The 26,290-nt window shown below is 45.4% G+C and overlaps 1 protein-coding gene across 3 annotated transcripts in view; it reads left to right on the top strand.

The window, feature by feature from the left end:
* The window catches only part of LDB1 (LIM domain binding 1), a 64,675-nt gene that overhangs the window by 8,075 nt on the left and 30,310 nt on the right, over window positions 1-26,290 (top strand). The window contains exon 1 of one of the 3 annotated variants that reach the window (XM_035132624.2): window positions 15,559-24,625. The exons of the other annotated variants lie outside the window; for them this stretch is intronic. The gene's annotated coding sequence lies outside the window, so the exon portion shown is untranslated. Of the gene's footprint in view, window positions 1-15,558; window positions 24,626-26,290 lie in introns of those variants that run through there. 3 annotated transcript variants of the gene reach the window in all.

Raw genomic sequence — 26,290 nt, forward strand, 5'->3', positions numbered from 1 at the left:
GGAATTTAATAATATAGAAACACAGTTGTGTGCTGATTACAGTACATGGAGATAAGGCCAGAATGCAGGTACATTCTCTCTGTCTCTGTCTGCCTGCCTGTCTCTCTCTCTCTCTCTCAAACACACAGAAAGAGTCTTTCTCTTTCCCAAGCTTTTGAGTAGCTCTTGATCTCTGCATTCACTTGAAACCTCCATCCTTTGCAAAGAGAAATACGTACATGTTTCACTCGGGTAGCCTTCCTATGCCAATCTCTAATATGGAAAATGCGGGGGTAGCCAAACAAATAATCAGAAGTATTCATGGGATCTGTTAGGTCCAGATGAGTCTGTGATTGTCCACCTGCTCCAAGAGACATAGACAACAGAGGAAGCTACTTTACACTGAAGCAGATCACTGGTTCATCTAACTCAGAATTACTTACCCTGATTGATAGTGGTCCTCCTGGGTTTCAGGCAGGGGACATTCCTAACCATTCACAGAGATGCCTGGGACCTTTTCCATGCTCTATTATGAACCATGGTCCTTCCCTTAGCATGACTAGGGCTGTATGGTTAATTCTGTTGTAGAGTAACCAGGAACTGGAAAATTCTATATAATTCATGGAGGCGAAAGAACCTAGGAGATCCATGAAACAGATCCTGTGGAAATTGTGGAGACTCCAAATAGGATGCCAGATGTGACTTCATGAGGCTAGAAACAGAATACTGAACTAGACTTAACATAATGATGCTACTGCAGTTCCAGTTTGTCTCAGCAGTGGATGCTGGAAAGAGATGACAGGGTGCATAGCAATCAGAGGGAACTTTCTTATTGTCCAAGCTAGGAAGGGGTGGTAGATGCTGGTAGGGATTGTTTTCAGATGAGGATAGGAGGTTCTAGGCAGGGCTGTTGCTGCACCTGGATGTAATAAGGGTTGGCGGTGAGGAGCAGTAGTGAGAGATTGCTTGATGGAGCCAGTGGGTGCTGAGTGGGGGCAGGAGTAGTGGATGCCTGGTTGTGGGGGGGGGGTGAGTGAGCTGCTGTGTCATACTGGGCCATGATTGGTGCTTTCCCTGTGTGCACTCAGAACTGAAGCAGGAGTTAATTGGGAGCTGTCACATGCTGGGTGCATGTGAGCCCTTGCCAGCCACGCTGCGGCATCTAGCTCTGCTCTGCCGCTCGGCTGCCCAGGGAATTCACCAGCCAACCAGCTCTGAGACAAACACAAAGAAACCTCCGTGCTGCCAGCCTGGGGGCACACACTGCGCAGCCTGGGCATGCACCAGCTTTGGGAATAGGGAGGGGGCAGGCAGGGCCTTGGAGGGAGAACTGCAGGGGGCAGGATATGCTTCCTACTGGGGCAGGCTGGGGCTGGAGCGAAATTGGAATCCCCCTCCACCACCCGGCCAACCCTCCTGCCGTCATTCAGACATTGCTTTCAGCAGGAAGAGTCTGCGTCTAAACTCGCTCTCAGCTCCCTTCACCATCAAGCCATCTGCCCTGCATGTTTTGAGAGAGGAACTTTCCTAATGCATGCGCTCTTCCTCCACAGTCTGCAAGAAGGAGCTTTTTTCTTGCAATAGCTGGGGAGGAATTACATGTCATGCACAACTGCACATAACAAAACACTATTAGGGTAAAGTAGTTTCAGGAGGGAGGCTGGTTCCAGAGAAGAGGCAGGGAGGCATGAGGAGGAAGAGGGTGCTTAACCCTTCTCCTAGCTGTCATTTTTCTGTTGCAGCTTCTGCCTCCCCCAGCCACTATTCCTATGGGCTTCCAGACACGTTTGCAAGGGTGAGCTTGCTTTTGGACCAATGTGGGGCAGCAGCAGGTCAGGGGAGTTGCATTAGGAAAGTGTCAGGAGGGGGAAGTGCTAAAGACACCCCAGTGCTCCAGTTTGCCTGCCCACCCCTGGAGGTGCTTTTTCTCATGAAGTTTTATTGTGCGTTTTTTTGGGGGAAGGGTAATGTGTATCTCCACCCTTGCAGATGACGTTGGTAAGTTTTGCCATGCGGCCCCAACATACACACTGGAAAGGAATGGAATAGAACACAGCTCTAGTGGTGCACCTATGCAGAGATTAGGGCAAGGGGCTTTGTGAGTCTTATACACGGTTTGCATGTGGAGGGCGACTCAGCATTAGAGGCAATAAATAAGCAAGTTGGAAGACCTGTGTGAGGAAAAATTTGCATATATCTTCTACCAAGATGTGGAAGCAGCATCCTGCAACCCAAATAAGCAGGTTGCAGTTACTTGAGGTTAATTTAGCAAGCCCAGTCAGGAGCCACCCCCCAAAGATGCCCAGGATCATTACCCTTGCTGCTGCAGAGGAATATGAAAGGATGCATTAGGCACTCAGCTGTAGGTTTGGCACTGTCGGCACACAGATGCTGAAGATACACAAGGCTATGAAGGGCGTAATGGAATAATAGCAGGTGGTGGTTTAGACTGGCTGATGGGATGACAAGCCGCACCTCTAGATCATGTCTCACATAAGGCACCTGAAGGAATAACATCTTTTTTTGAGCCAAGCCTTTTCTCTTCCTCTTCACCTGGATTTTCCTGGCAAGTTTCTCCCCCTCTCCACAACCTTGTGCTTTGCAGCCCGCCCATCCCCTTGGTGCCTGGGCACCCATCCCTGTGAAATGAATCTCTTCATGGCTTGGGGGGGGGGCAATTAGGCTCCTAAAGGAGGTGAGTCACAAGTATGATTCTGTACTTGTGGGTGGGCTCTGTTAGGTATCCCCAAGCTAAGCTGCCTATTTTCCTGGCTGTTACTTTTTGCACACCATGGTATGGGTGCAATTATTTTGCCTCCTCTCTGGCCTGGTATATTCTGTTAGGGATGTTCAGCTACCAAATATACTGTTTTATTGCAGAGGTGCGTAGACCTCAGGCTTTCAGGTTCCATTTTATTTTCCACTAGAACCCACCAGCCAGAGCCAGGTGCAAAAGAGTGTCTCATGCAGGTGGCTGAGAATTAATTGGCAGAGGTTGCCTTTGAGCGCATGCTCAGTCCAGGAATTTTATCAGAACCAGAAACAAGATCACATATTTTCACACACAAAAATCCCTCCTGGTCTCTCACCAGCGGGGAGTGAGGGGAGGGGGAGCTTTGTTGTTGTTCTTATACAGGCATCCCTAAACTTCGGCCCTCCAGATGTTTTGGACTACAATTTCCATCTTCCCTGACCACTGGACCTGTTAGCTAGGGATCATGGGAGTTGTAGGCCAAAACATCTGGAGGGCCGCAGTTTGGGAATGCCTGTTCTTATATAATTGGGAGTTTTTGCTGATCTACTCCAAATACTGTAAACCAGAGATCTACCCGTGGAATCCAACCTTCTTTCTGCCCACCTATGCTTTACTATAAGTGGTTATCATCACTGTTAGGTCCCTTCCACACTTCTACGATTCATTCTGCACACCCAGTTGGTCATAAGGGTGGCCCAGGATACAGCTTTCGTTTGCCTTCTGTCCTTCTGGAGGGAGGGAGGGCCCAACATTTGGATTGAAAGCCTAGTGTTAACTCTAGCAGATCTTTTTGTCTAGTCTGGAATACCCCTTTGGTTATGCACCAACAGGGTCACTAATGTGGGTTCAGATCCACTCAGTTCACTAGAATGAATGAACAGCATGTGGTGGAAAGCATTTGACCACATTTTTAGCACTTTTAAACTATGCTGGCTGCTAGTACAGTGAGCTAAAGTGTTAAGAGGTACTCTACATTTAGTGATCTTAATTATGGGTCTGTAAATGATGGTGGGGAACTGCTGCCACCCTTTCCTAAACCTCAAATGCTCTTAGAAACACAGGATGGGAGTTGACCTAATTGTCACCTACTTCATTTCTGCTCTGGGACATGATATTCCATATCAGCAGTGGGCCAAAAACTGTATATGTATGCATACATACATACATACATACATACATACATACATACATACATATGAATATGGAAACTTCAAGGCAGCTTATTTAAGCATTCCACACTTTTACAGTTATTAAAATTCTTTCTTACATTTCCTCTAATCTAATTTTCTTCCTTGTACTTTTAGAAAAAATCTTATCTTTCTTGCTGCTGAGGCTGAAATGATCACTTGAGATCATTTTAGACAATACAAAGGTAAAGGTAAAGGTACCCCTGACTGTTGGGTCCAGTCGCAGACGATGCTGGGGTTGCGGCGCTCATCTAGCATTATTCGCCGAGGGAGCCGGCGTACAGCTTCCAGGTCATGTGGCCAGCATGACAAAGCCACTTCTGGCGAACCAGAGCAGCACATGGAAACGCCGTTTACCTTCCCGCTGTAGCGGTACCTATTTATCTACTTGCACTTTGAGGTGCTTTCGAACTGCTAGCTTGGCAGGAACTGGGACTGAGCAACGGGAGCTCACCCCTTTGAGGGGATTCAAACCGCCGACCTTCTGACAGTGAGCCTATTCCCACTCCTTTGATATTTTCCTCAGGCTTGAAGATACCCCATTGACTCAGCCTGTCCTAAGTGTGATTTGCATTTTAAATTGTGATCCTATAAACATTTATCTGGAAGTAAGCACATCCAAACACAAGTGAACAAGCACAGGATTGCATTGTCAGGCTGCAGTTCAGTGCACCATTATGTGGGTGTGAGCTTTGTGTAACCCAGTAGGACTTTTTTAGACTAATAATTTTAGCCGTTGCAGATCAAGGACCCACATGCAGAATAATATGTTTTGCATCTCCACTCATCTCTCTCTCTCTTATAAAACCCTGAAAAGAATTGTGGTGGCATGACTCAACCAGTTAAAGTCAGATCTTAGGCCTTTAATCATTTTTGTAGCTCTCTTCTGACTCCTTTCCATCTTCTTGTCAACACCCTCCTTGAATTGTGATGCTCAGAACTGTTGCCTACATGTGAGCAATGTATTTTTCCTGGCCTCAAAGGCTTGTCCTTTGTGGTTTTTGAAGACTTTCTGAGCTGGAGTTTAACTTTCGTTAGTTGGTAATCTAAAACAAAAGCCCACCATGGAATAATTTCTTTGTGTGTGATGCACATTCCTACTTCCATTGCATCTGTTTCCCACCCATTCCTTTTCATTGCACGGAGTGTTTAAATCCTGCATAAACTTGCAATGGAACCTGCGATTATATTGTGGGAAGGTGTGAACAAGAGAAATTGCAACGTGAGCATAACTCATGCTTCATCCAGCAAAATTACAAATACTTTGGCCAGGATCTTGCTCAGGATGCATTCCTCAGGGCTGTTTCCCTCCTAGAACTGTCAGTGTGGTTCAGTTGGGTCAAAGGCAGAGTGGACTTAGCTTTGTAACCTCAGCAACTTGACCCTCCCTGACCCAGAACATCCCATAGCATAGGGGATTTAAAAGGGTGAGGGGAGGAAATCTCTGTTTACTAAATCTAGTTTGTGGGTACTTTGACTGCAGGCTCATCCCCAATCTTGTTCATTTCCCTTCATCTTCCAGCATGTTGACAGAATTGCCTGGTTTCCGAAACCACTCAGCTTTATTCAGAGCTATTCATTCATTAGCTGAAGTTGTCCTGTCATAGACAAGTTGGCTGAGGACTAAGAGCCCTGCTTTGCTCTTTCCTAGGTCAGCGGTTCGAATACCTGCGACGGGGTGACCTCCCGTTCCTTGCTCCCAGCTCCTGCCAACCTAGCAGTTCGAAAGCACATCAAAGTGCAAGTAGATAAATAGGTATCGCTACAGTGGGAAGGTTTCCGTGCACTGCTCTGGTTCGCCAGAAGTGGCTTAGTCATGCTGGCCACATGACCCGGAAGCTGTACGCCAGCTCCCTCGGCAAATAACACTAGATGAGTGCCACAACCCCAGAGTCGTCTGCGACTGGACCTAATGGTCAGGGGTACCTTTACCTTCACCTTTGTATTGTCTAAAATGATCTCAAGTGATCATTTCAGCCTCAGCAGCAAGAAAGATAAGAATTTTTCTTAAAGTACAAGGAAGAAAATTAGATTAGATGAAATGTAATCTAATCTAATTGGCGGCTCCCTTGGCCTACAGAGCGAGATGAGCGTCACAACCCCAGAGTCGTCCGCGATTGGACCTAACGATCAGGGGTACCTTTACCTTTAGGGAAGCCCTATATCAGGGGTAGCCAACACGGTACCCTCCATATGTTGCTGGGCTGCCATATTCTTGCTTATCCATGGGTTTGCTGGCTGGGACTGATGGAAGTTGTCCTCTACAATCATGTCTCATACCAAATGTAATTGAACTGTGAAAAAGACTCTATAAACTGAAAGTAGAGATGCTGTATATACTTTCCCTTGTTTATTTGTTTGTTTTGCAACACAATAAAATCCTTAATGAAAACAAAAATGGGGGCACCACTTTGGCTGCATCTGCCTTATATCATCTAAATCGTGTTGATGGAAGTTGTGCTCTGTATGTTCTACACTGATCTCTGTGCCCATGTTTCCTGCCAATTTTTGGCAAGGCTCTACTGGTTTTATTAATGTTGTAGCAATGCAGTATTTGCTCCGTAGTCATTCTGGACAGGGACTAGGTTTCAGCCACATTATTGCTGATTTAAATTCGCCTCTCTTCACCTGTAGGTTGGGCATTCCAGATAACAGAGTCTCCACCAGCAGGGAACCATGTCTTTTGCCATGGAGTATATGCAATATTCAAAAAATAAATTCTCACTCACTCAAATAAAGAATGAAAGAGGCTTGGCTTGAAGAAAGTTGAGGGCCGAGTGGTGTGATTGGATTTTGCTGTACATACGTGCACTCTCATGCTGATAGGATACATATTTCTTTTGGTCTGGATTGGAAAATGGATTGGCTGAGCCCAGTGTGGACTCCTGATATTTATTACCCCTGCTGCAAAATGTGAGTAATAACGACCTACCCCACAAAAGTGTTGTGGGTGGACTGCAAAGCTGCTGGCAGCAGAAACACTGCAGCACAAGGGAAAACAAAAAACAAAGCAGCTCCTACTCATTTTTCAGCCAATATGAAGAGTTCTGGAAGGGCAGCAGGAACTCCCTTTTCTCTAGCCCAGCCGGGTGTTGAGTAAGATAATGCCTTTCAGTTGTTTGTTCTATGGGCAAGGGCAAAAGCTTTGTTAAGTTATGTGCCTCTATTAATATGTGCATCAAAGAGGTGAAGAGAAGGATGTGTTTTAAAAGTTCTCCCAGCTGTGCATCTCATTGGAGATCAGATCTCATGCAGTTGGAGGCTATATCTAAATAACCTAGCCAGCCACATTGGTCTTTCCTGTTCTGTAGAGAACACCCACTCGTGGATAAGTGGCTCCCCCACTGCTGGTAGAATCCGTAAATGGCACTAAGGTTCACAAGAAAAACTAAAACTGATGCAGCTTGGATTGTTCAGTTCACACGGGGGTTACCTAGCACAGAAGTATCACCAATAGCTGTTGCCTGCCATAGCTCAATGATAGAGAATCTGCTTTACATGCAGAAGGTTCCAGATTCAATCCTGAACATATCCAGGTTAGGGCTGGGAGAGAGATCCTTGCCTGAAATCCTGGAGACCCACTGCCAGTCAGTATAGACCGTATTGTGCTAGATGGATCACCAATAGTCTGACTCTGTACAAGACAGCTTCCTGTGCATTCCCAGTCCTGTTCAGCTTTGCTGCCTCCCAAAAATCCCAGCATCGCAAGCTCCCATTAGGGCTTAGTTTTCACTGAGGTGTGAACCTGTGTTTGGGCTGTACCACTTCAGACTGTAGGTGGAGGCTCACATGACTGAATGCTCCTCCAAACAAAAAAGGGGTATGTGTGATAATAACTGCCCCTCCACAAATATGTCTAGATGGCAGGGGAAAAGCTAGAAGCTCCTCATTCTTATGATTCCTGGAGGACCCTTAAGGCATCTACCTTTTAAGGCTTCTCCCTGCCCATCCAAAACAACAACAACAACAACAACAACAACAACAACAACACCACACACACACACACACACCAACAGCAGCCGGGGCTGCTAAAGCCTTTCAAAATATGTAAAAAGGAAACACTCTTCTGAAGATCCAGAACTCTTAGTTGACTGGCTTAACTCCATTAGATGTTCCCCCCAAAATGTGTGCTATTATAGCATCTCCCCCCCAAAAAATCAGTTGACTGGGGATAAGGAAAGGAATTGGAATGGCATAAGGGTGAGAGAGGACAACTTGTACAGCAAAACCAAATGAAAATGCAGCTGCTTGCTTACACCTGAGTCCCAGTTTCAATTTGCAGAGGTTTCTTTTTAGAGGGGAGGGAGGCTGGGGACCCTATTTAATAATCTAGGTGCCTACTGCAGCATGTATCTCGCTTGAGACAATCCAGAACTGACCGTTGCTCTTGCTTTTTAAGTCCAAATCTTCAAGGCAAATGCCATAACTCTTTTATTCTAGGTGTAGCAGCAAGATCCTTTCATCTCTTGCCTTGGAAATTTCAGCTGACCAAGTCTGTGAGCAGTCGTTTCCTTGCTAGAGGCCAAAGGTGTTGTATTTGCTGCTTTTGAAACACAGGCTCTTTCCAGCAGCGTAGCTTCTGGATAAAACTAGATTCACAACAACTAGTGTCCAGTGGGACTGGTAGGATAGAAGGCAGGGAGACTAAGAGCAGGTGGAGCCGGAGCCAGTGACAGGCAGAGCCACCACATGGCTGGTTGTAAGTGTAAGGCAGGCAAACAGGGGGTAGCTGAGGGCAGACTGCGGTTGGTAACGCAGTGCTCCTTTCACTCGTATTGACCAGTCTCCACTGACAATTAGATTGTTTCCTATACAGTGGAACCTTGGAAGCTGAACGCCTTTGAACTCAAACATTTCAGCTCCTGAACAATCGAAACCCAGAAGTGATTGTTCCGGTTTTCGAACGATTTTCAGAAGCCGAATGTCCGATGTGGCTTCCGCATCTTCCGATTGGCTTCAGGATACTCCTGCAGCCAATCAGAAGCCGTGCTTTGGAAGTGGAACGCTTTGGAAGTGGAACGGACTTCTGGAATGGGTTCTGTTCAACTTCCAAGGTACTACTGTACTTGTATCCTGCTGGTCCTATAGTGAGCTCAGAGCAATAGTTTAACCCCACAACAACCCTGCGAGGAAGCTCTGGCTTGTAGAGAGACACTTCCCTGGTAAACTTCATCCCTGAGTGGGGAGGCGATTCCAGATTTCTCTTGTTCAAACCCAGCACTCTGCTGCATCACACTGACTCTCTAGAGAAAAACAAAGAATAGTTTTGTAGCTGCAAGCAGGCTCTAAATTGCTTCCTGGCTGATAGGGGCCGGAGTGTTATGGAGTGCTCCTGTTCTCAGCATGGACAGCTTCATTGATTACCGGGGAGGCTGAGTAGTGGCTGTAGTGATGATGAACAGAATTATTTGCCTGAGCCATGAGAAGCAGATGCTGTGGTTTGCTTCAGGATTTTTCTGCATGTAACTTCTGTGACTCTTCTTCCTGAGGAGCAAGCAAATAATTTGGGGGGGGGGTTAGAACTTTTTACTGTGGTGCTTATAGAGATCAGGGTAGAAGGACAGAGGTACACACCAGTCTGAACTGCTGGTATTATGCTGACAGGTGCCGTTGGCCATTATGAATAAAACAAATCCCCTATCTCTGCCTCTTAATGGTGAAAGGACCAGCTCAGTGTAATGCCAGTAACAGTGTTGAGGATTGTGCTGGGGCTTCACCCCTTTAGTGTCAAGAGCAAACCAGGAAAAATGTCCATAAAAGCACAGTTGCAGGTGTGGTGGCTGTGGAAACTGTGCTTGTTTATTTGAGATGTTGGCGGATGAATTCGGCTAATCTCTCTTCATGTTAAAATACAGTAAAAGTGTATTGGTGTGGTTTCGCCGCTCACTGTGCAAGCCAAGCCATCTAGGGAACCTGTTCTTCTTTCTCTGTGTGTGTGTGTGAGGGAGAGAGAAGGTGGAGCAGCTCATGATGATCAACTGTGCCCTGCCATCAGTATTTATCATTCACTCTCTTTCTTGCAAGGATTCTGCAGGATCAGTGGTATTGGACACAGAATGCAAAGCATCATTCCTTCTTAGATCTATTTTCTTGCTGGGATTTCCCCTTTCTCCTAGAAAAAAACACCTGGTACCTTGTTGGGATGAGTGTAATCTGCTTCTCCTAGCAAAGCCACTAAGCATTTAATCCTACCAGTCAACAGAGCTTCCCCAGTGTCCCAGTTTAAACCACCAGCCTTTTGTGTGTTTGGCAAATTCAAGTTCACTTTCAGAAGTTGACTCTCAACCAGTATTAACTCAATAGTTTCCTTTGCACAGAGAGCATCACTCACTTCTGCAGCAGGCATATTCCTAATAAATGTTATCTGTGTTCAAGCAACATGAGCTCCAATGTTCAACAACATGGGAGCAAGGAGGAGAGCCACAACAAGTAGCCCCATCCCTGGGGTGGCATGTTCCTCCCCTGACATACAGGTGAATGTCTATAGGGGGGGGCCTTCACAGGTATGTGCAAAGGTCCTTTCCCTACAGACTTTTGTGCTGTAGGGAAGGCGGAGGAGCGTGTGACCCTGGAGGTGGGGCTACTTGGTCCAAAGTATGTGTGTGTGTGTGTGTGTGTGTGTGTGTGTGTGTGTGTGCGTGTGTGTGCGTGTGTGTGTGTGTTGTATTTGGTTTCACAGCTCACTGTGAATATATACATCATTTTATATATATAATGATTTTTATTAAAGATTTCTTAGTATACAAAAATAAGTGTATTGTCTTCTTTCAAGTTGTGTTTTCTACAGATCAGTTTCATTTGTTGTGAGACATTAGTGTTGCATGCAGTATTAGGTCGAGAAGAGAAGAGGGGGAGGGTGGAGAGGTGAGTGGGGTGGAAATACTTCTATTATTCTATTTGGGGGGGGGGGTTGTGTCAGTGTCACTTGTGTTGGTCCATTATTGTTGATCACTGGAACGCATAAACACCCAAATACTGTAGGACTTTTGTTACTTTTTCGTGACTCTGTTATGAAGAGAGAATAGTGAAAACACAGCAGTACTTTAATCATGGAAAATTTCAGTGAGGCCTGTATGACGTAAATACTCGAACTCTTGGGCAGTATTAGTATTTGTTGCTGAGTCTTTGCAAGGGACAGTTTCTGAAGCTCAGGCGGGTTGGGAAACGTTATCTGCCACCACCACTGAAGCCAGTGGGGAACAGCAGCAACTGCAGCACCATGATTAGAACCTGCTAAATGTTTCTTCCAGCTTGGAACCAGCCACCTAAGGCTGAGGAAACAAGTGGAGGAAGATGGAAGAATTACCTATTCAGTAGGGAGCTATCTGTTTAACTAGGCAGAGTCCCAATAGGGACTGTAAGCCAGGCTGGATTGAACTGCACCCCCCCGGGGAAGGAACTGGCAGGAGAAACTGTATTCCTGGTGCATTCAATATGCCCCCCCCCATCGGAATCCAGATGCTGGAGCTAATGGAAAGGGTGGGGCAGTGCGCATGTCTGAGCCACTGTGCATGCAAGTTAGTTAAGAATGAGCATCTCTGTATTTGTGCAAATACATGCATGTGTGTATACCAAATACATTTGCACACTTGGAATTCTGCAATTGATATATTTGTTATTTGTGTAAGTTTGTGTATCTCTGGTTTGCTTGCATTTGTGCACATTTGGGCTATTAGGAATGAGCAGCCCTTTCTCCATAGAATGCATATTGATGCCTTGGAAAAACAGTAATCAGCAGCTTCATCTTGACATGCTGAATCTAAGGCACTCTTCATATAGAGACACACACAGACCATTTTCCTCCTTTACAAGCCTGGGAAATAAATTTGCTTTGTGCAAGTCCTGAGGGGGGCTCAGATAATTCATGCTTATCACCAACCCATTCCTCCTGAATTCTAGGTTTTAAAAAAAGATTTGTGTCACTGAGTGGGGAAAGTGCTCCTTTCCTCAACCAGCTGCAAAAAGAGCCCTGCAGATTCTCCTTACTGCCCAGCAACTGAAGGAAACCACAAGTCATGCATGCAGGTGCCCGATAAGCCTGCCTTCTGCAGAACAACTCTTGGGAAGGGGGTGGGGCTGACTTTGCTGCTGCCTGTCCTCCTTTGCCTAAGTTGCTATGTACAATTCCACATGCTGAAGCCATGCTTAGGAAAGGGGCCCTACCAGATTTCCTCCCCAAACGCCAACATATAGCAGCCAAGGCTCCCAGTGATGCCCCAATCCCAAATCCCCACGTAACCTGGGCTATTTTTGCTGGTATCATGGGCTGCCATGGTGTTTCTGCCAATGTCTCAGCATGCTTACTTCCATGCTTTAAAAAGAAATTGAAAGCAACCTGTTGTTACTAAGCTGATCTTATATCTCACCTACACACAGATGTGTGTGTACACCATTGCCAATTGTATAATCAGGTGGTGCTTGGTGTAGCTAACTTGCATCTGATTGATGCAGGCATGTGATGCTAGTGCAACTGTAATTTCTTCACAAGAGCAACACAATTGATCCTCTGCCTTGTGTAGTAACAATATTTCTTATTCAGGAAACAGTTTCCTTGTACAGTATTTTGAATCTTGTAACCTTTATAACAGTATAGGCTTCCAAAGTGTAGCCTTCCACCACCAGTGCTGTTAATAACCATGTTTCTCCTAAAATAAGCCATACCCCAAAAATAAGCCACACCCCAAAAATAAGCCATAGTGATAGGCAGTTTAACCTACCATACTTAATAAAAAAATGAGACATCCCCTGAAAATAAGCCACCGTGGTTTTTTTTGAGGAAAAATAAATATAAGACGGTGTCTTATTTTTGGAGAAACATGGTATTCAAAATCTTAAGTCAACCACTAAAAGTCATGAGTATGACTTCAGAAATCCTAAATACACATGGATATCTTTTTTTAAAAATAGTATTTAATTACCAGTTCCTGACCCTTTGATGCATTCTTCCATCACATTTTCAGCCTTTTTGTCTAGGGATGAAAGAGGTGATTAATCAATCTAAAAATGTTTCTTTTCTTCTTTTCTTTTTTTAGAAATCAGGTTTTAATCACTATGGGGAGGATGTTGGAAAAAGTAATTTCTGTACACTTCTTGACTCCACTTAACAATATAGTGAAGATAATTTCCCCAAGAAGGAGTGATCTGTCTGTTTTTGTTAGCAAGCAAAAACTGAGCTTGATTAAATATCCTCAACATATCATCCAACATGGATAATTGAAAGAAACATACAATTAATGCTTCAAGCAGTTGGAGACTCTGTTTTCTTCAAATTCACAAGAATTCCTTAGTTTAACTATGTGCTCCCACAAGAGATAGTGATGGTGGCTAACTTGGATGACTCTAATACAAGTTTGGCCAAATTCATGGAGAATACGACTGTCAATGGCTAGTAGCCATGATGGCTATCTTGTAGCCCCACTGTTGAGGCAGTATGCCTCTTAGTACCCATTGTGGGGTTTCACAAGTGGGGAGAGTGCTCTGCACTCCGGTCCTGCCTGTGCAGGCATCTGGTTGGCTACTGTGAGAACAAATTGCTTGATGCAGCAGAGTTACACTAGGAAAGGGTTAAGAACAACCCTTCCAAGTTCATTGATTCCCATTTTTCTCCAAAAGATGTCCCAAGCTTTACCCAAAGCCATACAAATGTCTCCAGACACCTGGTTATACAGCCAGTTATTCTATTATTGCTTCAGTTACTGATTAGTTTACATGTTCAAAGGATGAATCTTGAATGTGAAGCGAGCTGAAAGTCCAGCATGGTCACCCTTTCCTTTCTAGCACAACAATTTAAATAAGATAAAGGTTGTTATCTGTGGTGGGTGGAGTCCACAGTTTCCTAGAGAAGCACAATAAATTGTAAATGGCTGAAGAGAGTCAACTCGACTGGCTGGCTGTTTGCTGCAAAAATCCCCCTGCCCAAGAAGGATCCACTTCTAGGAGTTGTGCAAAGCTGTGGGTTACAAACAACTCCCCAGATAACAAGCTTGAGATGGAAGAGTATATTTAAGCAACTCAGCTCCTGTAAAGCATGTGGGAAGGGGTAAGTGCCTTGCTTTGGAGTCTGTAGAGTTGCATGGGGTCAGGATTGGGACAGCTGTAGGCTACAGTATGTGGCTTGTGAGTAAGAGCAGTTTTTGTTCTGAAGGGGGTAATGATGCATTACTGTGTTGCATTTCCCCCTTCTATTTATTCCAAACATGCCACTCCCCCACTCTTTCTCAGCCCTTTCTCCTGGCTTGTTTGTGTGCCCCTTGTTAACAAGAGACTCTGATGGACCGTAGTTATCTCCTTGGCATTTTGTTTGCCACTAAAGCTCACGTACAGGTGAGAAGTGCCAGAGTATTAGTGGGCCTGTCTGTGGCTTTCTCTCTTGCTGTTTGACAGCAGGGTAGTTTGAAGAGCTGTGGAGCAGCTGGCCTGTGCTCTTTCTGTCCCTTCCCTAGCAGGAAGAAAATCACTGCTGCATGGAATTGGCATGCGCAGATGTAACATGAAACCAGAAGGTTAGGGTAATGCAGAAGTTATTGGTCTGCCAGAAGCCACTTAAGTGGGACTCTGCATGAGAGTTGTGAGCCGCATAGTGCTAGGTGTGTGGTAAAGGTAAAGGTAAAGGGACCCCTGACCATTAGGTCCAGTCGTGACCAACTCTGGGGTTGCGCACTCATTTCGCATTATTGGCCGAGGGAGCCGGCGTATAGCTTCCAGGTCATGTGGCCAGCATGACAAAGCCGCTTCTGGCAAACCAGAGCAGCACATGGAAACGCTGTTTACCTTCCCGCTGCAGCGGTTCCTATTTATCTACTTGCACTTTGACGTGCTTTCGAACTGCTAGGTTGGCAGGAGCTGGGACCAAGCAACGGGAGCTCACCGCGTCACAGGGATTCGAACTGCCAACCTTCTGATCAGCAAGCCCTAGGCTCAGTGGTTTAACCCACAGCGCCACCTGAGTCCCTAGGTGTGTGGTAGTTCCCAGCAAAAGGTTTTGCTGGTCCAGACATCTTTCTGTAGGGTCTCGGTTAGCAAGTAGATTGGCCTGCCAGCTAATCTAGACCCCAAAACTAGAGTGATCACTACTTCCCTATAGGGATAGCTGCTCCCCCTTAAAAGGGCACCAATCCCATGGGAACCACAAGAGCACTCTTCCTAGCTATCTCCTAGAGCAGCCTTCCCTATCTTGGTGGCCTCCAGATGTTGTTAGACTCAAGCTTTCATCAGTTCCAGCCAGCCTTTTCTTCACTCTGCATGCCGTATGGCTGTTTGTTATTGTGATTTCTCCAATTCCACCAACCCTGTCCACGAGGCTTGATGTCACTGGGCAGCCAGAGGGCAAGGCTGTGTGCACCCTACACAGTTAAAGCACTTTCAAAGCACCTTCTTTCCCTCAAAATAATTTTGGGCACTGTAGCCTGTTAAGGGTTGGTGGGAATCATAAGTCTGTGAGGGGTAAACTGTGTGCCTCACTGGCATTTTCTTTTGGGCGCTTTGGTTTTAGCACTTTGTGCAAGGTTTTTTCTTTCTTTCCTTCCTTTTTCTTCAGTTTTCTTCTGAAGAGATCATGTGAACAGGACACAAGGGCAGACGTGCTAACATTGGGCATCTCATTCTTATTTTTATTATTTTTATTTTATTTTGGGGCTGAGTTTACCTACACAGGTGCTTCAAATGTCCAAGTAAGAGTGAACCAGTGGAAGTTTCGTTGGTCAGTGGCCAAGTGGAAGTTTTCCTCAACCTGTATTTGTTGCCTGGGCAACAAATCCAGCTGCTGAAAATTAATACAAGTAGCCCTCACAAGAGAAATATTTTCTACAATCAAGTGGTACATATATATTTTATGAATTAACAAATAATAAATAAAAATTGTACACATGTTTACTCAGAAGTAAGGTTCAATGGGGCTTACTCTGCAGTGGGTGACTATAGCAATGCAGGCTCAGGAAGTCAATTTAGGGAGCAGTATGGTTGTAAAGAGACACTTGAAAACTCATCTCAGAGAATCACATAGTAACACTCGCTTCTTCTTCAATGCCAGCTTCATGTTCAAAACCAGCACCACCCAGTGAAAACCTAAGGCTCTAGGCCAGGCCACTGAGAAGTGCCCCAATAAGTGGCATTTTTTAAAAAAGGGATAAATTAGTAAACTGTACCAGTGTTCTATTATGAAAATAATGGGTCATAGGCCAAGTCCTTGTTAGCTTGTTTGATAATTCCTTCGCTGGTCAAAATGACCTCAATCTCGATTGTCAGAAAAAAAACCCCAACAACAAATCAGGCACAGAGCCAACAAAAAAAATATTATTGACTGCTCACAATCTTTTGTTGGGATCACCTAAATGGAGCTTATGGTCCAGTTTGCGAATTTCTGATCTAATAGCTTAGTGCAGGAATCAGTGACAGTTACAAGCTGTGTCCAAATGTTTTCAAAGTTGTAATCAGAGCAACTTTTAAATAATTTCCCTTCTGTCTCAAGGACTGGTTCAGACACCTGATTCTCTTTAGTTATCTTCTAGGGGCAGTGCAGGGCCATCAAACAAATTAAGGCATGTTTTCCAGATTTTATTCAGGACAATGTGCATTCCATTATTATCATATAATGCAAACACATGAATTGGTGTTGGGGTGAAACTTCAGCATCCTGAGGATGTCACCTTCTTTTAAGTTTCTAGCCCTTAAGCCTGCAAAAACAAGACTTGAAAATGCCCTGTCCACATCATAGCTGTCAAGTTTTCCCTTTTCTCGCGAGGAAGCCTATTCAGCATAAGGGAATTTCCCTTTTAAAAAAAGGGAGAACTTGACAGCTATGGTCCACATCATACGAAATCTCAGAAGCCAGAGGAGGAGGAAGACAGGAATTTTAGTGGACAAGCAGAACATATTTAGCACCCGGCATAGCTCTTTGTTCCTCCCTATGGCTGACAGAAAAGAAGTAGATTATGCAAAAAAAAAAAAAAAAGTAAATCAAATTGATATTGCATGATTTTATACAGGCCACATCATTCAGTTTCCTTGGTCAAAAACAATGATTTATTTATCTCTAGACAGACACAGTCTCTTGATTATATTGTGCTACCAACAAATAACAGAAGAGATCAAATTATTCCAGGTTGCTATATGCTAAAGCTGCTTGCAGGGCAATGAAAAAGTTGGTAAAACTAGCTTTGTAGTCCTGTTGCTCAGAATATTGTCATGCCAGGAATCTGTATGTAAAATCTGGTAAGTTTTTGTAACCTAATAGAACCCAGCTGGAGCAAAAACTGCCCTTAGCTGTGAACCCCGCTTGAGGCCCTGCTACAAGAAGGAGCCACGTGTTCCTGGGTACTGGGAACGTAGCATAGAAGCTGCCTTGCTGGGGGCAGCTCTTTGGAAACCTCATTGATCAGCGGCAGCAAAAGAAATGAGATCAAATGACAGTGGACTATTTGCTTGTGGAACTAGGGCTAGAGAGGGAAGATGAAGGACTCTGTTTAGCAGGCCCTGAAGGAAGCACTTAACTGCCTGAAACAAGTGACAGGAAACACCTGCTCAGCTGTGGCCTTTGCAAGGTGCAGAGGTCTGCCCCCCCCCCAATGACTTAGCATGCCAACAAGTTCTGGAGTAGACAGCCTGCCTCTCAGATGAGGGCTCTTCCCCACCATCACACACACAGAGCCCCAGGATTTGTTGGTGAGCAATTGTTTTGGTGTTTTCTCTGGAGTTAACCAGTGTCCCTTCAAGCCCAGGGTCCTACACATAGGATCTGGAAATCCCACCCAACCTGCACCCTCCATATTCCCTAAGGCGTTCTTACCATCTTGGCTTTCCAATCTAGGCAAAGCCCCAGTGAAAAGGACTTAAGTTTCTGAGCAGCTGTGTCTCTCAGTTCTAACAAGGGGAAATGCTCCTCGTCGGAGAGCAGCATCCGTTGCCACGTGGTTGGATCAATGGCCGTAAAGCTGTGTCTGTGTGATTTATATCTCCCAGAGCACCAGTGCTAGCTGCACAGAGTACAGTAAAAAGGGTCTGGTGAACTGTGGCACATGAAAAGACTAAAGAGACTGAAGAGAGAACTGCAGGAATTGAGGGGGGGGGGTTGTTTCCTGTGCTGCTGGACTCCCATGTGTAAAAGGTGTGTGTGGGGGGGAATATTCTTCTTCCTCTTCCTCTTCTTCTTCCTGTTAAAATATGTATGTGCCCTTTGTCCAAAGATCACAGGGTGGTTCACAACATAAAAATACAAAATGAGAACACAAAATACACAATACCTCCCGCTGAAGACTGAATAGGACTTCCGCCAGCCGCATTCCAGTCCTGCTTCAGCATCCATCCAATGCCTCTTTAATTATTAACTTGACCATAACCAGAACCAGCTGGAGCTGCTGCTGCATCTTTGTGGACCTGCTCCAAAGAGGGATCGCTGAAGGTGAGGATGTGCTGCAAGGCTCCGGTAGCATAAGGATGCCCTAAGTGATCAGACGGGAGAATAAAATGCACACACAGGGCATCTTTTCTTTCTGCCTACTCAAAGGTTGCTAAAGATATGGTCCTACTAGAGGATGTGTTCCTGTGATATGGACTGATGCTGTTAAAAAAAATGATATTGCTGACACCCACACCTACCAGTCTACAGGACTTAGTGGTTTTCACCCTCCCCAAATACATGTGGGAAAATTAGCCCTCCAGTTTCTGGATTTTGATACACCCCAAGAGGCAGGTATAATTCCCATGCTCTCCATGCCTAGCTAACATGAAACATAGAACTTCTAGCCTTGTCTAGCTTTGTGGGGATGCTTGCTTGTCTCATTTCCTAAGCCCATTATAATACAGTATGTATATAGACATTCTGTATCACTGCAGTGTTGATGGTGGTGCAGTTGTGTGATGTGTGAATCTGAGATGTCAGGTGGGACAGAAGTCTACAATGTGTGAATGCCTGAAAGAAGTGTACTCCACTGGATTAATAGATCTGGTACTTTGATCTGGAAGATCTTGATGTATATTCAACTGCTGCTAAAGATTACTTATATAGTTCTGAAAAAGAAATGTCCAGCACCAATCCCACCACACCTGTAGAACAGGAATCCTGATAACTTTTATCTCACAGCATTGTGGTGAGGTTAAATACAATAAAGGCTGTAAAGCACTTAGGAAATCAAGAATGTTATAGTAGGCAGTATTTTTGTTCTTATAATAGCATTAGAGGCACCCACATTACTTTCAGTGCCTTCCGGTTCTAGCAAAACATAATATGACAGATGAAATAAATGAGTGTTCTGAATCCCTTAGTTGAGATCCCTGCATTGCAGGGGGTTGGACTAGATGATTCTCAGGGTCCCTTCCAACTCTACAATTCTATGAAAAGGATTTTAAACTGTGTTGGTGCTTAGAGTTGCTTTGCTATGCTTCACAGTGTAGCACAAATACAGGTTTGAAGAGGAGGTGGAAGGGGAATAAGCTATTTTGCTGTACCTCCAAAATATCAGATTTATATGATTGTTACAGCAAGGGATTGGGTCTCCCTTTCGAGGAAGCCTTGAACTTGCAAGAGCCACAGGTTAAAAACCTCACAAATATGTGTGCATTAGGATATGCTGTGGCTCCATTTCCCAAGCTCATGCAGTTTGGGACCTGAAGAAGTGTTTCCTTGCCACCGTGGATTGTTAGGATGACACCTGATGCCAGGAGAGGAAAATGATTTTTAAAAAACAACAAAATTATATTTTACAAGGGTTATTATTATTATTTTTAAAAACCAGACTCTGGAGTTATCGGGAAAATAGCTTAATAATCAGCCTTTCAGGTTCCATGTGACCATTCAGTGTTTTATCACATGGTATGGTACCCTGAATTTTGGAAATGACTCATAACCCTTTGCTGCAGTGGTGAACATATAGCAGCACTGTCCTTTCCCAGACACCATCACTACAGCCATAGTAACTGGGCACATCAAATGACAGATCCACCATGGTGCTTCTGCTGAAAGGAGCTGTATCTCATGAAGGTGCTATTCTGTGACTCATCCTGTTTTGTCTGCCGTCCCTTGCAAAACCCAAATTTATTAGAGGACTGCTTGGTAGCATTTTAAATCAGAGCCAGAAACTGACCCTTGCACCTAGGGCTAGAACCCTAGGCTATGCTGCTTTTTATGGCACTGAAGCAGCCAAAGGGAGAAAGTCTATTGCTGGCTTTGCTTATTAGGCTAGAAACTCTGTGATCCACTTGGGAGACTGAGTATAGATCTGAGAACGTACGGTAGTAGTAGCAGCTCTGTTTTTTTAAATACTGGCTTGCTCACCGTGATCATTTCCCTGTCTGCTCTTCTCTTGAGATCAAATGGGTGAAACACCTTCACTACAGTTGTCTGGAACCACCCAAAAGTGTTCACATAACATTTTAATGTTTACCATTCCACTAGAACTGGAGGGGAAACACAGTGAAATTAAAACTAAAATCTAGTTTGTGTTTTTTAAGTTCTTTTCCACAGCATGCATCGTTGATCCTTGAAACATGCTACCATAAGATCATGATGATAGCCAATAATTTAACTAACTTCAAAAGGTGTAGAATTTCTTCCTAGACATAATCCTTTCCATTGCCATTAACTAAAATGGTTCAGACATCTTATTTCTTTATAGAAATATTTTTTAAATGAAATAGCAGTATAATAAATATCAAAGCAGTTTGCAACAACAACAAAAGAGTAAAACCACATAGTGAAAACCATATAAAAAAGTTAAACACAGAGCCTCACCAACTTGGGGAATGATCTACGACATTCCTGCAGATTATTTTAGTTCTTGCAGATTATTTTAGTTAGTGATTAAGATGGAATATAAGGGTTCGGGTGAAGTTGTTTAGGATTTTGTAAATAAATACAAGGGCCTCTTGCTGAGGGTGTTACCAGCTTAGGCGAGTGAAATAACTGAAAAGTGAATGGCAAAGGTTGGAGTTACCGTATATGCTGATTCATTGCAGTGTTTCAGGCTTCCTCTGGTACATCTGGAACTGGTTCTTGTCAGAGAGGGGATACTGTGCTAGATGTACTAACCACATAAGACTGATCCTTTGTTTTTATGTAGCGGAGGCTCACATCTCCTTGCTAGACCCTCACTAGAACCAACTGTGATTCTCAGGAAATTTGTGCCCTGAATTCTGCAGCTTAGAGTCTGGTAATTAGAACCATTCCTATTGCTAGGCAGTTCCCGACAGCAGAACTTTGGTTTGTCCCAGTGGCAGTTTGACACACAACACTTTAGCTAGAGTGTGTGTGTGTGTGTGTGTGTGTGTGAGTGAGAGAGAGAGAGAGAGAGAGATTTGGTATTTCAGCACATAATCCAAGCCCCGACTCCTTTTATGAAAAAGAAAACAGATGTGTAGCCTTTCAGCTCCAGTTGCAATTGCACGTTACCCATAGTTCTGCAGAATGAAGTATTCTTTCATTATTTTCTTACTTGCTCTGATGAGTAGCAGGCATTTAAAATGCTGTATTTATTGACTTCTGATTTTAGCATCTGATGAAAATAAGACAATCCTGGTTCAGGCTGCCAGTACATTTAGGCTTGTGCTGCTAAAGCAAGCCATCAGTTAAGTGGAAGACATGCATTCCATATTTTGAGGGTTTGTTCTATTACAGTGAAACCTAGAAACCTGTTACTTAAAAAAAGTCTGTTGTGCTAGAACAGTTGTACAGCTGCAGCTGTATATGTGTGCACATTTGCACAACCAGCTATATCCTCCCCCCCCCCAATTATTTTCCAATGCTCAGTTGAAGGAAGCACCTACTGTAATTTTATGCCTTGAATCTTACTGGGTTTTTTACATGGTGTATGTCTCAAAAATACTCTTCATTACAGGAGAATTAAATACACCAACCAACACCAGCCAATCTGAGTTGCTAAAAAGGCTTGCTCTAAAATGAAATGATACATACTTTGGGGTTTAGTTTCAAAGTTAAAAACAATAATGGGACCCAGGTGGCGCTGTGGTTAAACCACTGAGCCTAGGGCTTGCTGATCAGAAGGTCGGCAGTTCGAATCCCTGCAACAGGGTGAGCTCCCGTTGCTTGGTCCCAGCTCCTGCCAACCTAGCAGTTCGAAAGCACGTCAAAATGCAAGTAGATAAATAGGAACCGCTACAGCGGGAAGGTAAACGGCGTTTCCGTGTGCTGCTCTGGTTTGCCAGAAGCGGCTTTGTCATGCTGGCCACATGACCTGGAAGCTATACGCCGGCTCCCTCGGCCAATAATGCGAGATGAGCGCGCAACCCCAGAGTTGGTCACGACTGGACCTAATGGTCAGGGGTCCCTTTACCTTTACCTTTAAAATGAAATGATACATACTTTGGGGTTTAGTTTCGAAGTTAAAAACAATAATGTGTCTTTTTCCAGCTCTGTCCATCAGTTCTCATTTGCAAAAGCTGCCATGTATCCTTATTTTGGGATGTTACATTCTACAGAACATATATTGCCCATAGAACAGGTGCTGAAAACTCACTTTTGACCCACGTTTCTGGCTAGCACTGGACTTCATGCTTCCCTGCTTAGTAACATTTAGGGTTTGAAAGACATATTGTCTGTACTTGCAAGGTTCATATATCCCAGGGCAGCTCTGAAGGGGACGCAGTGGCATTAGACCTAATGACGAGGAACTTGTAGCTCTCCAGCTGTTGTGGGACTCCATCACAACCGATGGTCAGGGATTATGGGAGTTGTAGTCCAGTGATGTCTGGAAGACACAGGTTCCCTACCCCTGCATTAGTTCAATACTATCTTACATAAAGACCAATGCTATAGATTCACTCTGTTTCTAAAATTAGAAATGCGAAGGCTCAGGTGTGCCTGCAGGTCACTATCCTGCGCTAGAAACCTTCCACTGAATTCTAAATGTGCTCATAATATTTGTAGTTATTCACCAGGCGACCAGTATAGGTACTCTTATTTATGGTTACATGACATGTTCAAGGCCGAGCCCCAGGCTAAGGTTGCATCCTTTTCTCCTGACAGTGGTTCTGTTCTATCGACATGCAAAGATGCAAAAGGAATGGCTTTTGCCATCCCAGCAACCAAACTGTGAAGCTGTTGGCTCCTCTGTTGGATGGGGGAAACTGACAATCTGAGCCCCAGGCTCCATGGCTGTCCTTGGTGAGCCACAGCACAAGTTTAGTTCTACTGGTTTTAGCCATTGCTCATAGCAACTTGACACAAATTCAGCCCTGCTGCAAGGGAAGGCATAACTGTTTTTGGCTACATTTAGAAGAGACCCCATATCACAAAAATGCACCACATCCTGGAAATTGCAGTGAAGGCTTTGGACTGCACAGTCATTACACTGGGATTTAAACATTTTGCATCTGGCATCACAGAAATTTATGCTTTTAGTCTACTCTAAATCAAACCCTACGAGCTAGCAGGAGCTGGAGTAGTTAAATGCCCATCTCCTCACATGCAGTTTCGTTAGTAATTATTTTTGTGGTTGTTTGTGGGTAACAAAATATCAGTTTCAGCTGGATTCTATGCATGTTTAATTTACTTGGAAGTAACTCCTACTAAATGCAAAGGGTTTTTGCTTCTTAGGTGCGTCCTTGCGATTACAGACTTTCTTGCAGCAAACTACCCAGTAGGAAAAAGCACTTCAAGCTATTTATTTCAGCACGCAACCCCAACCCTTTCATTGAATTAAAGCGATTTGGGCACTAGATTTGCACAGATGGAGGAAACGAGTGAAACCTCCCAACGTGGCGAAGTTTCTTTCCTACCAGGGATATTTGCAAGACCTGGAATAAGGCACACAGCGCTTTGAAGCTCTCCATCCTGCTTAGATGGGAGTGGAGGGAATTGGCCTTTTTTGTTTTTGTTGTAGAGCCCGAGAGTTTATTCCATGGTGGGAGAAGACCTGGTACTTCCCAGCCTGCTTTACTTAGAGTGGGGAGCTTTTCACCCACCCCTCTTCTTCTTCATCATCATCATCTTCTTCTTCTTCTTTCAGGGCGGGTGGCATCACCTCCCACCGCAGCTTTCTCTCCTCTGGTCTTTCCGGCTGCCTGGCGTCCCCTTCCCTCCCTGGGATTTACCTCTTTCTGTCTGGGTCTGTCTCTCCCTTTTGTTTTTCTCAGCCTAGGCATGGCAGATCCCTCCCTCTTTCATGCGATCAGAGCAGCCCCTGGAGCGGGGGAGAGAGGAGTGGGAGTGGGGAGGAAAGTCCTCCTCCTCCTCCTCTTCCTCTTCCTCCTCCTCCTCCTCCTCCTCGGAGAGGAGCTTCTGGGCCTCTTTCTGAAAGGCACAGGGAGGTGTGCGCGCGCGCGTGTACGCGAGAGCGAGCGTGTGTGCAAGAGCCGAGCCTCCTCCATGCCCCAACAGAGGGCCTGAGACAGCAGCAGGAGCAGCCATTGTTCAGGGAAAACCTGGCAGACAAAGGACGGGCTTCCTCCTTTTCACCGAAGCCTTCCTGTTTCTTTCGGCGGCCGCTCGCTCCGCTAGGCCTCTCGGCAGCCGCCGCGCTCCGCTCCCGCCTCGTCCAGTTGCAACCCGGCTCCTGGCCTTTTTCTAAATTATTCTTTTCCCCCCTTTCCATTTTGAACTTTCTCTCTCCTCTCCCCATGGCTGGCTGGGAGTAAAGCACCCTCGGGCAGCAGGGATGTTCTGAGTTCCCGTCCTGCCGCCTTCTCCCACTTCTCCCCCCCACCCCACCGTCCCGCCCCTCGCCCTCAACAGCGACACTCCGGCACTTCTCCCCAGGTAAGGCTCGGAGCTTGCCGCTCGCGCTCGGATCAAGTTCGGGGGAGGTCCGCGAGGCCGTCCCGGGTGCCTAGGAAAGGTCCAGGGGGGTGGAGGAGCCGGCGGCGGCGGCTGGGGGCGGTTCAATGGCTTCTTCCCAGCCACGGCTCTTGAATGGATGCGGCGCGGCGAAGGGCTTACTCCATCCGAGCATGTCTGCGCTCCCAGAGCCATGTGAGAATCGGGAAGGAGCAGTGCTGGGTAGGAAAGGCAGAAGGATTGAAGACACTCCGGCTTGGATTTTGGGTGGGTGGGTGGATCTCCCAGCGAGGGGGTCTTGTTGTTTCCAGGCTGCTTTTTTCTTTCTTCTGGATTCCTCCCCCCCCCGTGTCTTCAGGCAGTGACACTAGGCCCTACTCTCCTCGGAACAGAGTTGCAAGCTGGCCCTTAAGTAAGAGTGGGTGTGGGAAGGGAAAGGAACTGAAGGGTAGATTTGGGGATGGGGGCTTCCTGGGTCTGTGGGCTTTGCTTACGAGCAGCAGCAAAGATCATAAAGTTTCCTTCAAGGTGTGTGTGTATGTTTGGTCAGTGGGCCAGGGAGGCGGACGAGACAGGAGCGAGACCAGAATTCTCCTCTAGTGGAGTTTGCAACTCCCAAGTCTGCTGTTTTCAAAACAGGGGAATGGCAGAATCTCGGAGTGTTAGGAGGAAATTGTGGAAATGTTTTTTTTTTGGGGGGGGGGAAATAGGTCCCTGGAGATAAGCAGCACTAGGGGTCGCAGTGTGCATGGTGGGGTCCTTTAATTTTCCTTTGCCGGAGGCTGTTTTCCTGCTGTCACTCTGCAGCAGCCTCCCCTGGCCTCAGACCTTTTCCTTCTGTCTTGCTCCAGCTTCTTTCGGTAAACCAGAATAGCTTGTGTTTGGCTGAGAGCTCTTTCCCCTGGAAAACCAGTTGCAAGTTTTTCCAGTTTCCAGGCTGCTCAGCGAGGCTAGAGCTGGACAGAGTAGTGGAGGAGTGGCCTTTGCATATCCAGTAGGTCGGTGCTGGAGTTGGGAGTCTGTCAACGTGAAAGCTCTCTTAACCAAGCCTTCCCAGGTTTTATGCATTTCTTAAGTTTCAAACAAATATTCAGACTTGGGATAGGACAATAGTTCCTGGGGGAAAATGTGGGAAGTATTTTCATATTCTGTGATTCTTCTTAGTATCCTTGAGTCTAAACATGCTCTGTAGCTCTATCAAACCTTGTCCAGGGGGCAAAATTTGCATTGGACACAATGTCTTCAACTTGGAAGAGCCAGCGACTTGTACCCTTATGAGTTTATTTACTGTGTTCCTTCCCTAGTGGAGAGCACATTTGTCTTGGGATCATTAGACACACTGGCTAATTCTAATCTAGACCCTAGCCTAGAGGCTTCTGGTTGACTCAGAGCAGGGTAAAGAGGTGGGGATATGTTGAGCCCATGAAAGAGAATTCTCACCTGCACTAGGCTTAAATGAAGCCTTCTACAACCTGGTGCCCTCCAGAGGTTTTGGACTGCTGACCTCAACCCCAGCCAGCATAGTCAATGGTCAGGGAGAAGGGGAGAGGTAGTCCATCTGCAACAATTGGGGGCACCAGGTCAGGGACAGCTGCTTCAGTGTGTCTTGGAACTGTATACTGAAATTAGAACATGTCCAGTTCTTTA

Source organism: Zootoca vivipara, chromosome 5 (genome assembly GCF_963506605.1).
Source record: "Zootoca vivipara chromosome 5, rZooViv1.1, whole genome shotgun sequence".
Lineage (NCBI taxonomy): Eukaryota > Metazoa > Chordata > Lepidosauria > Squamata > Lacertidae > Zootoca > Zootoca vivipara.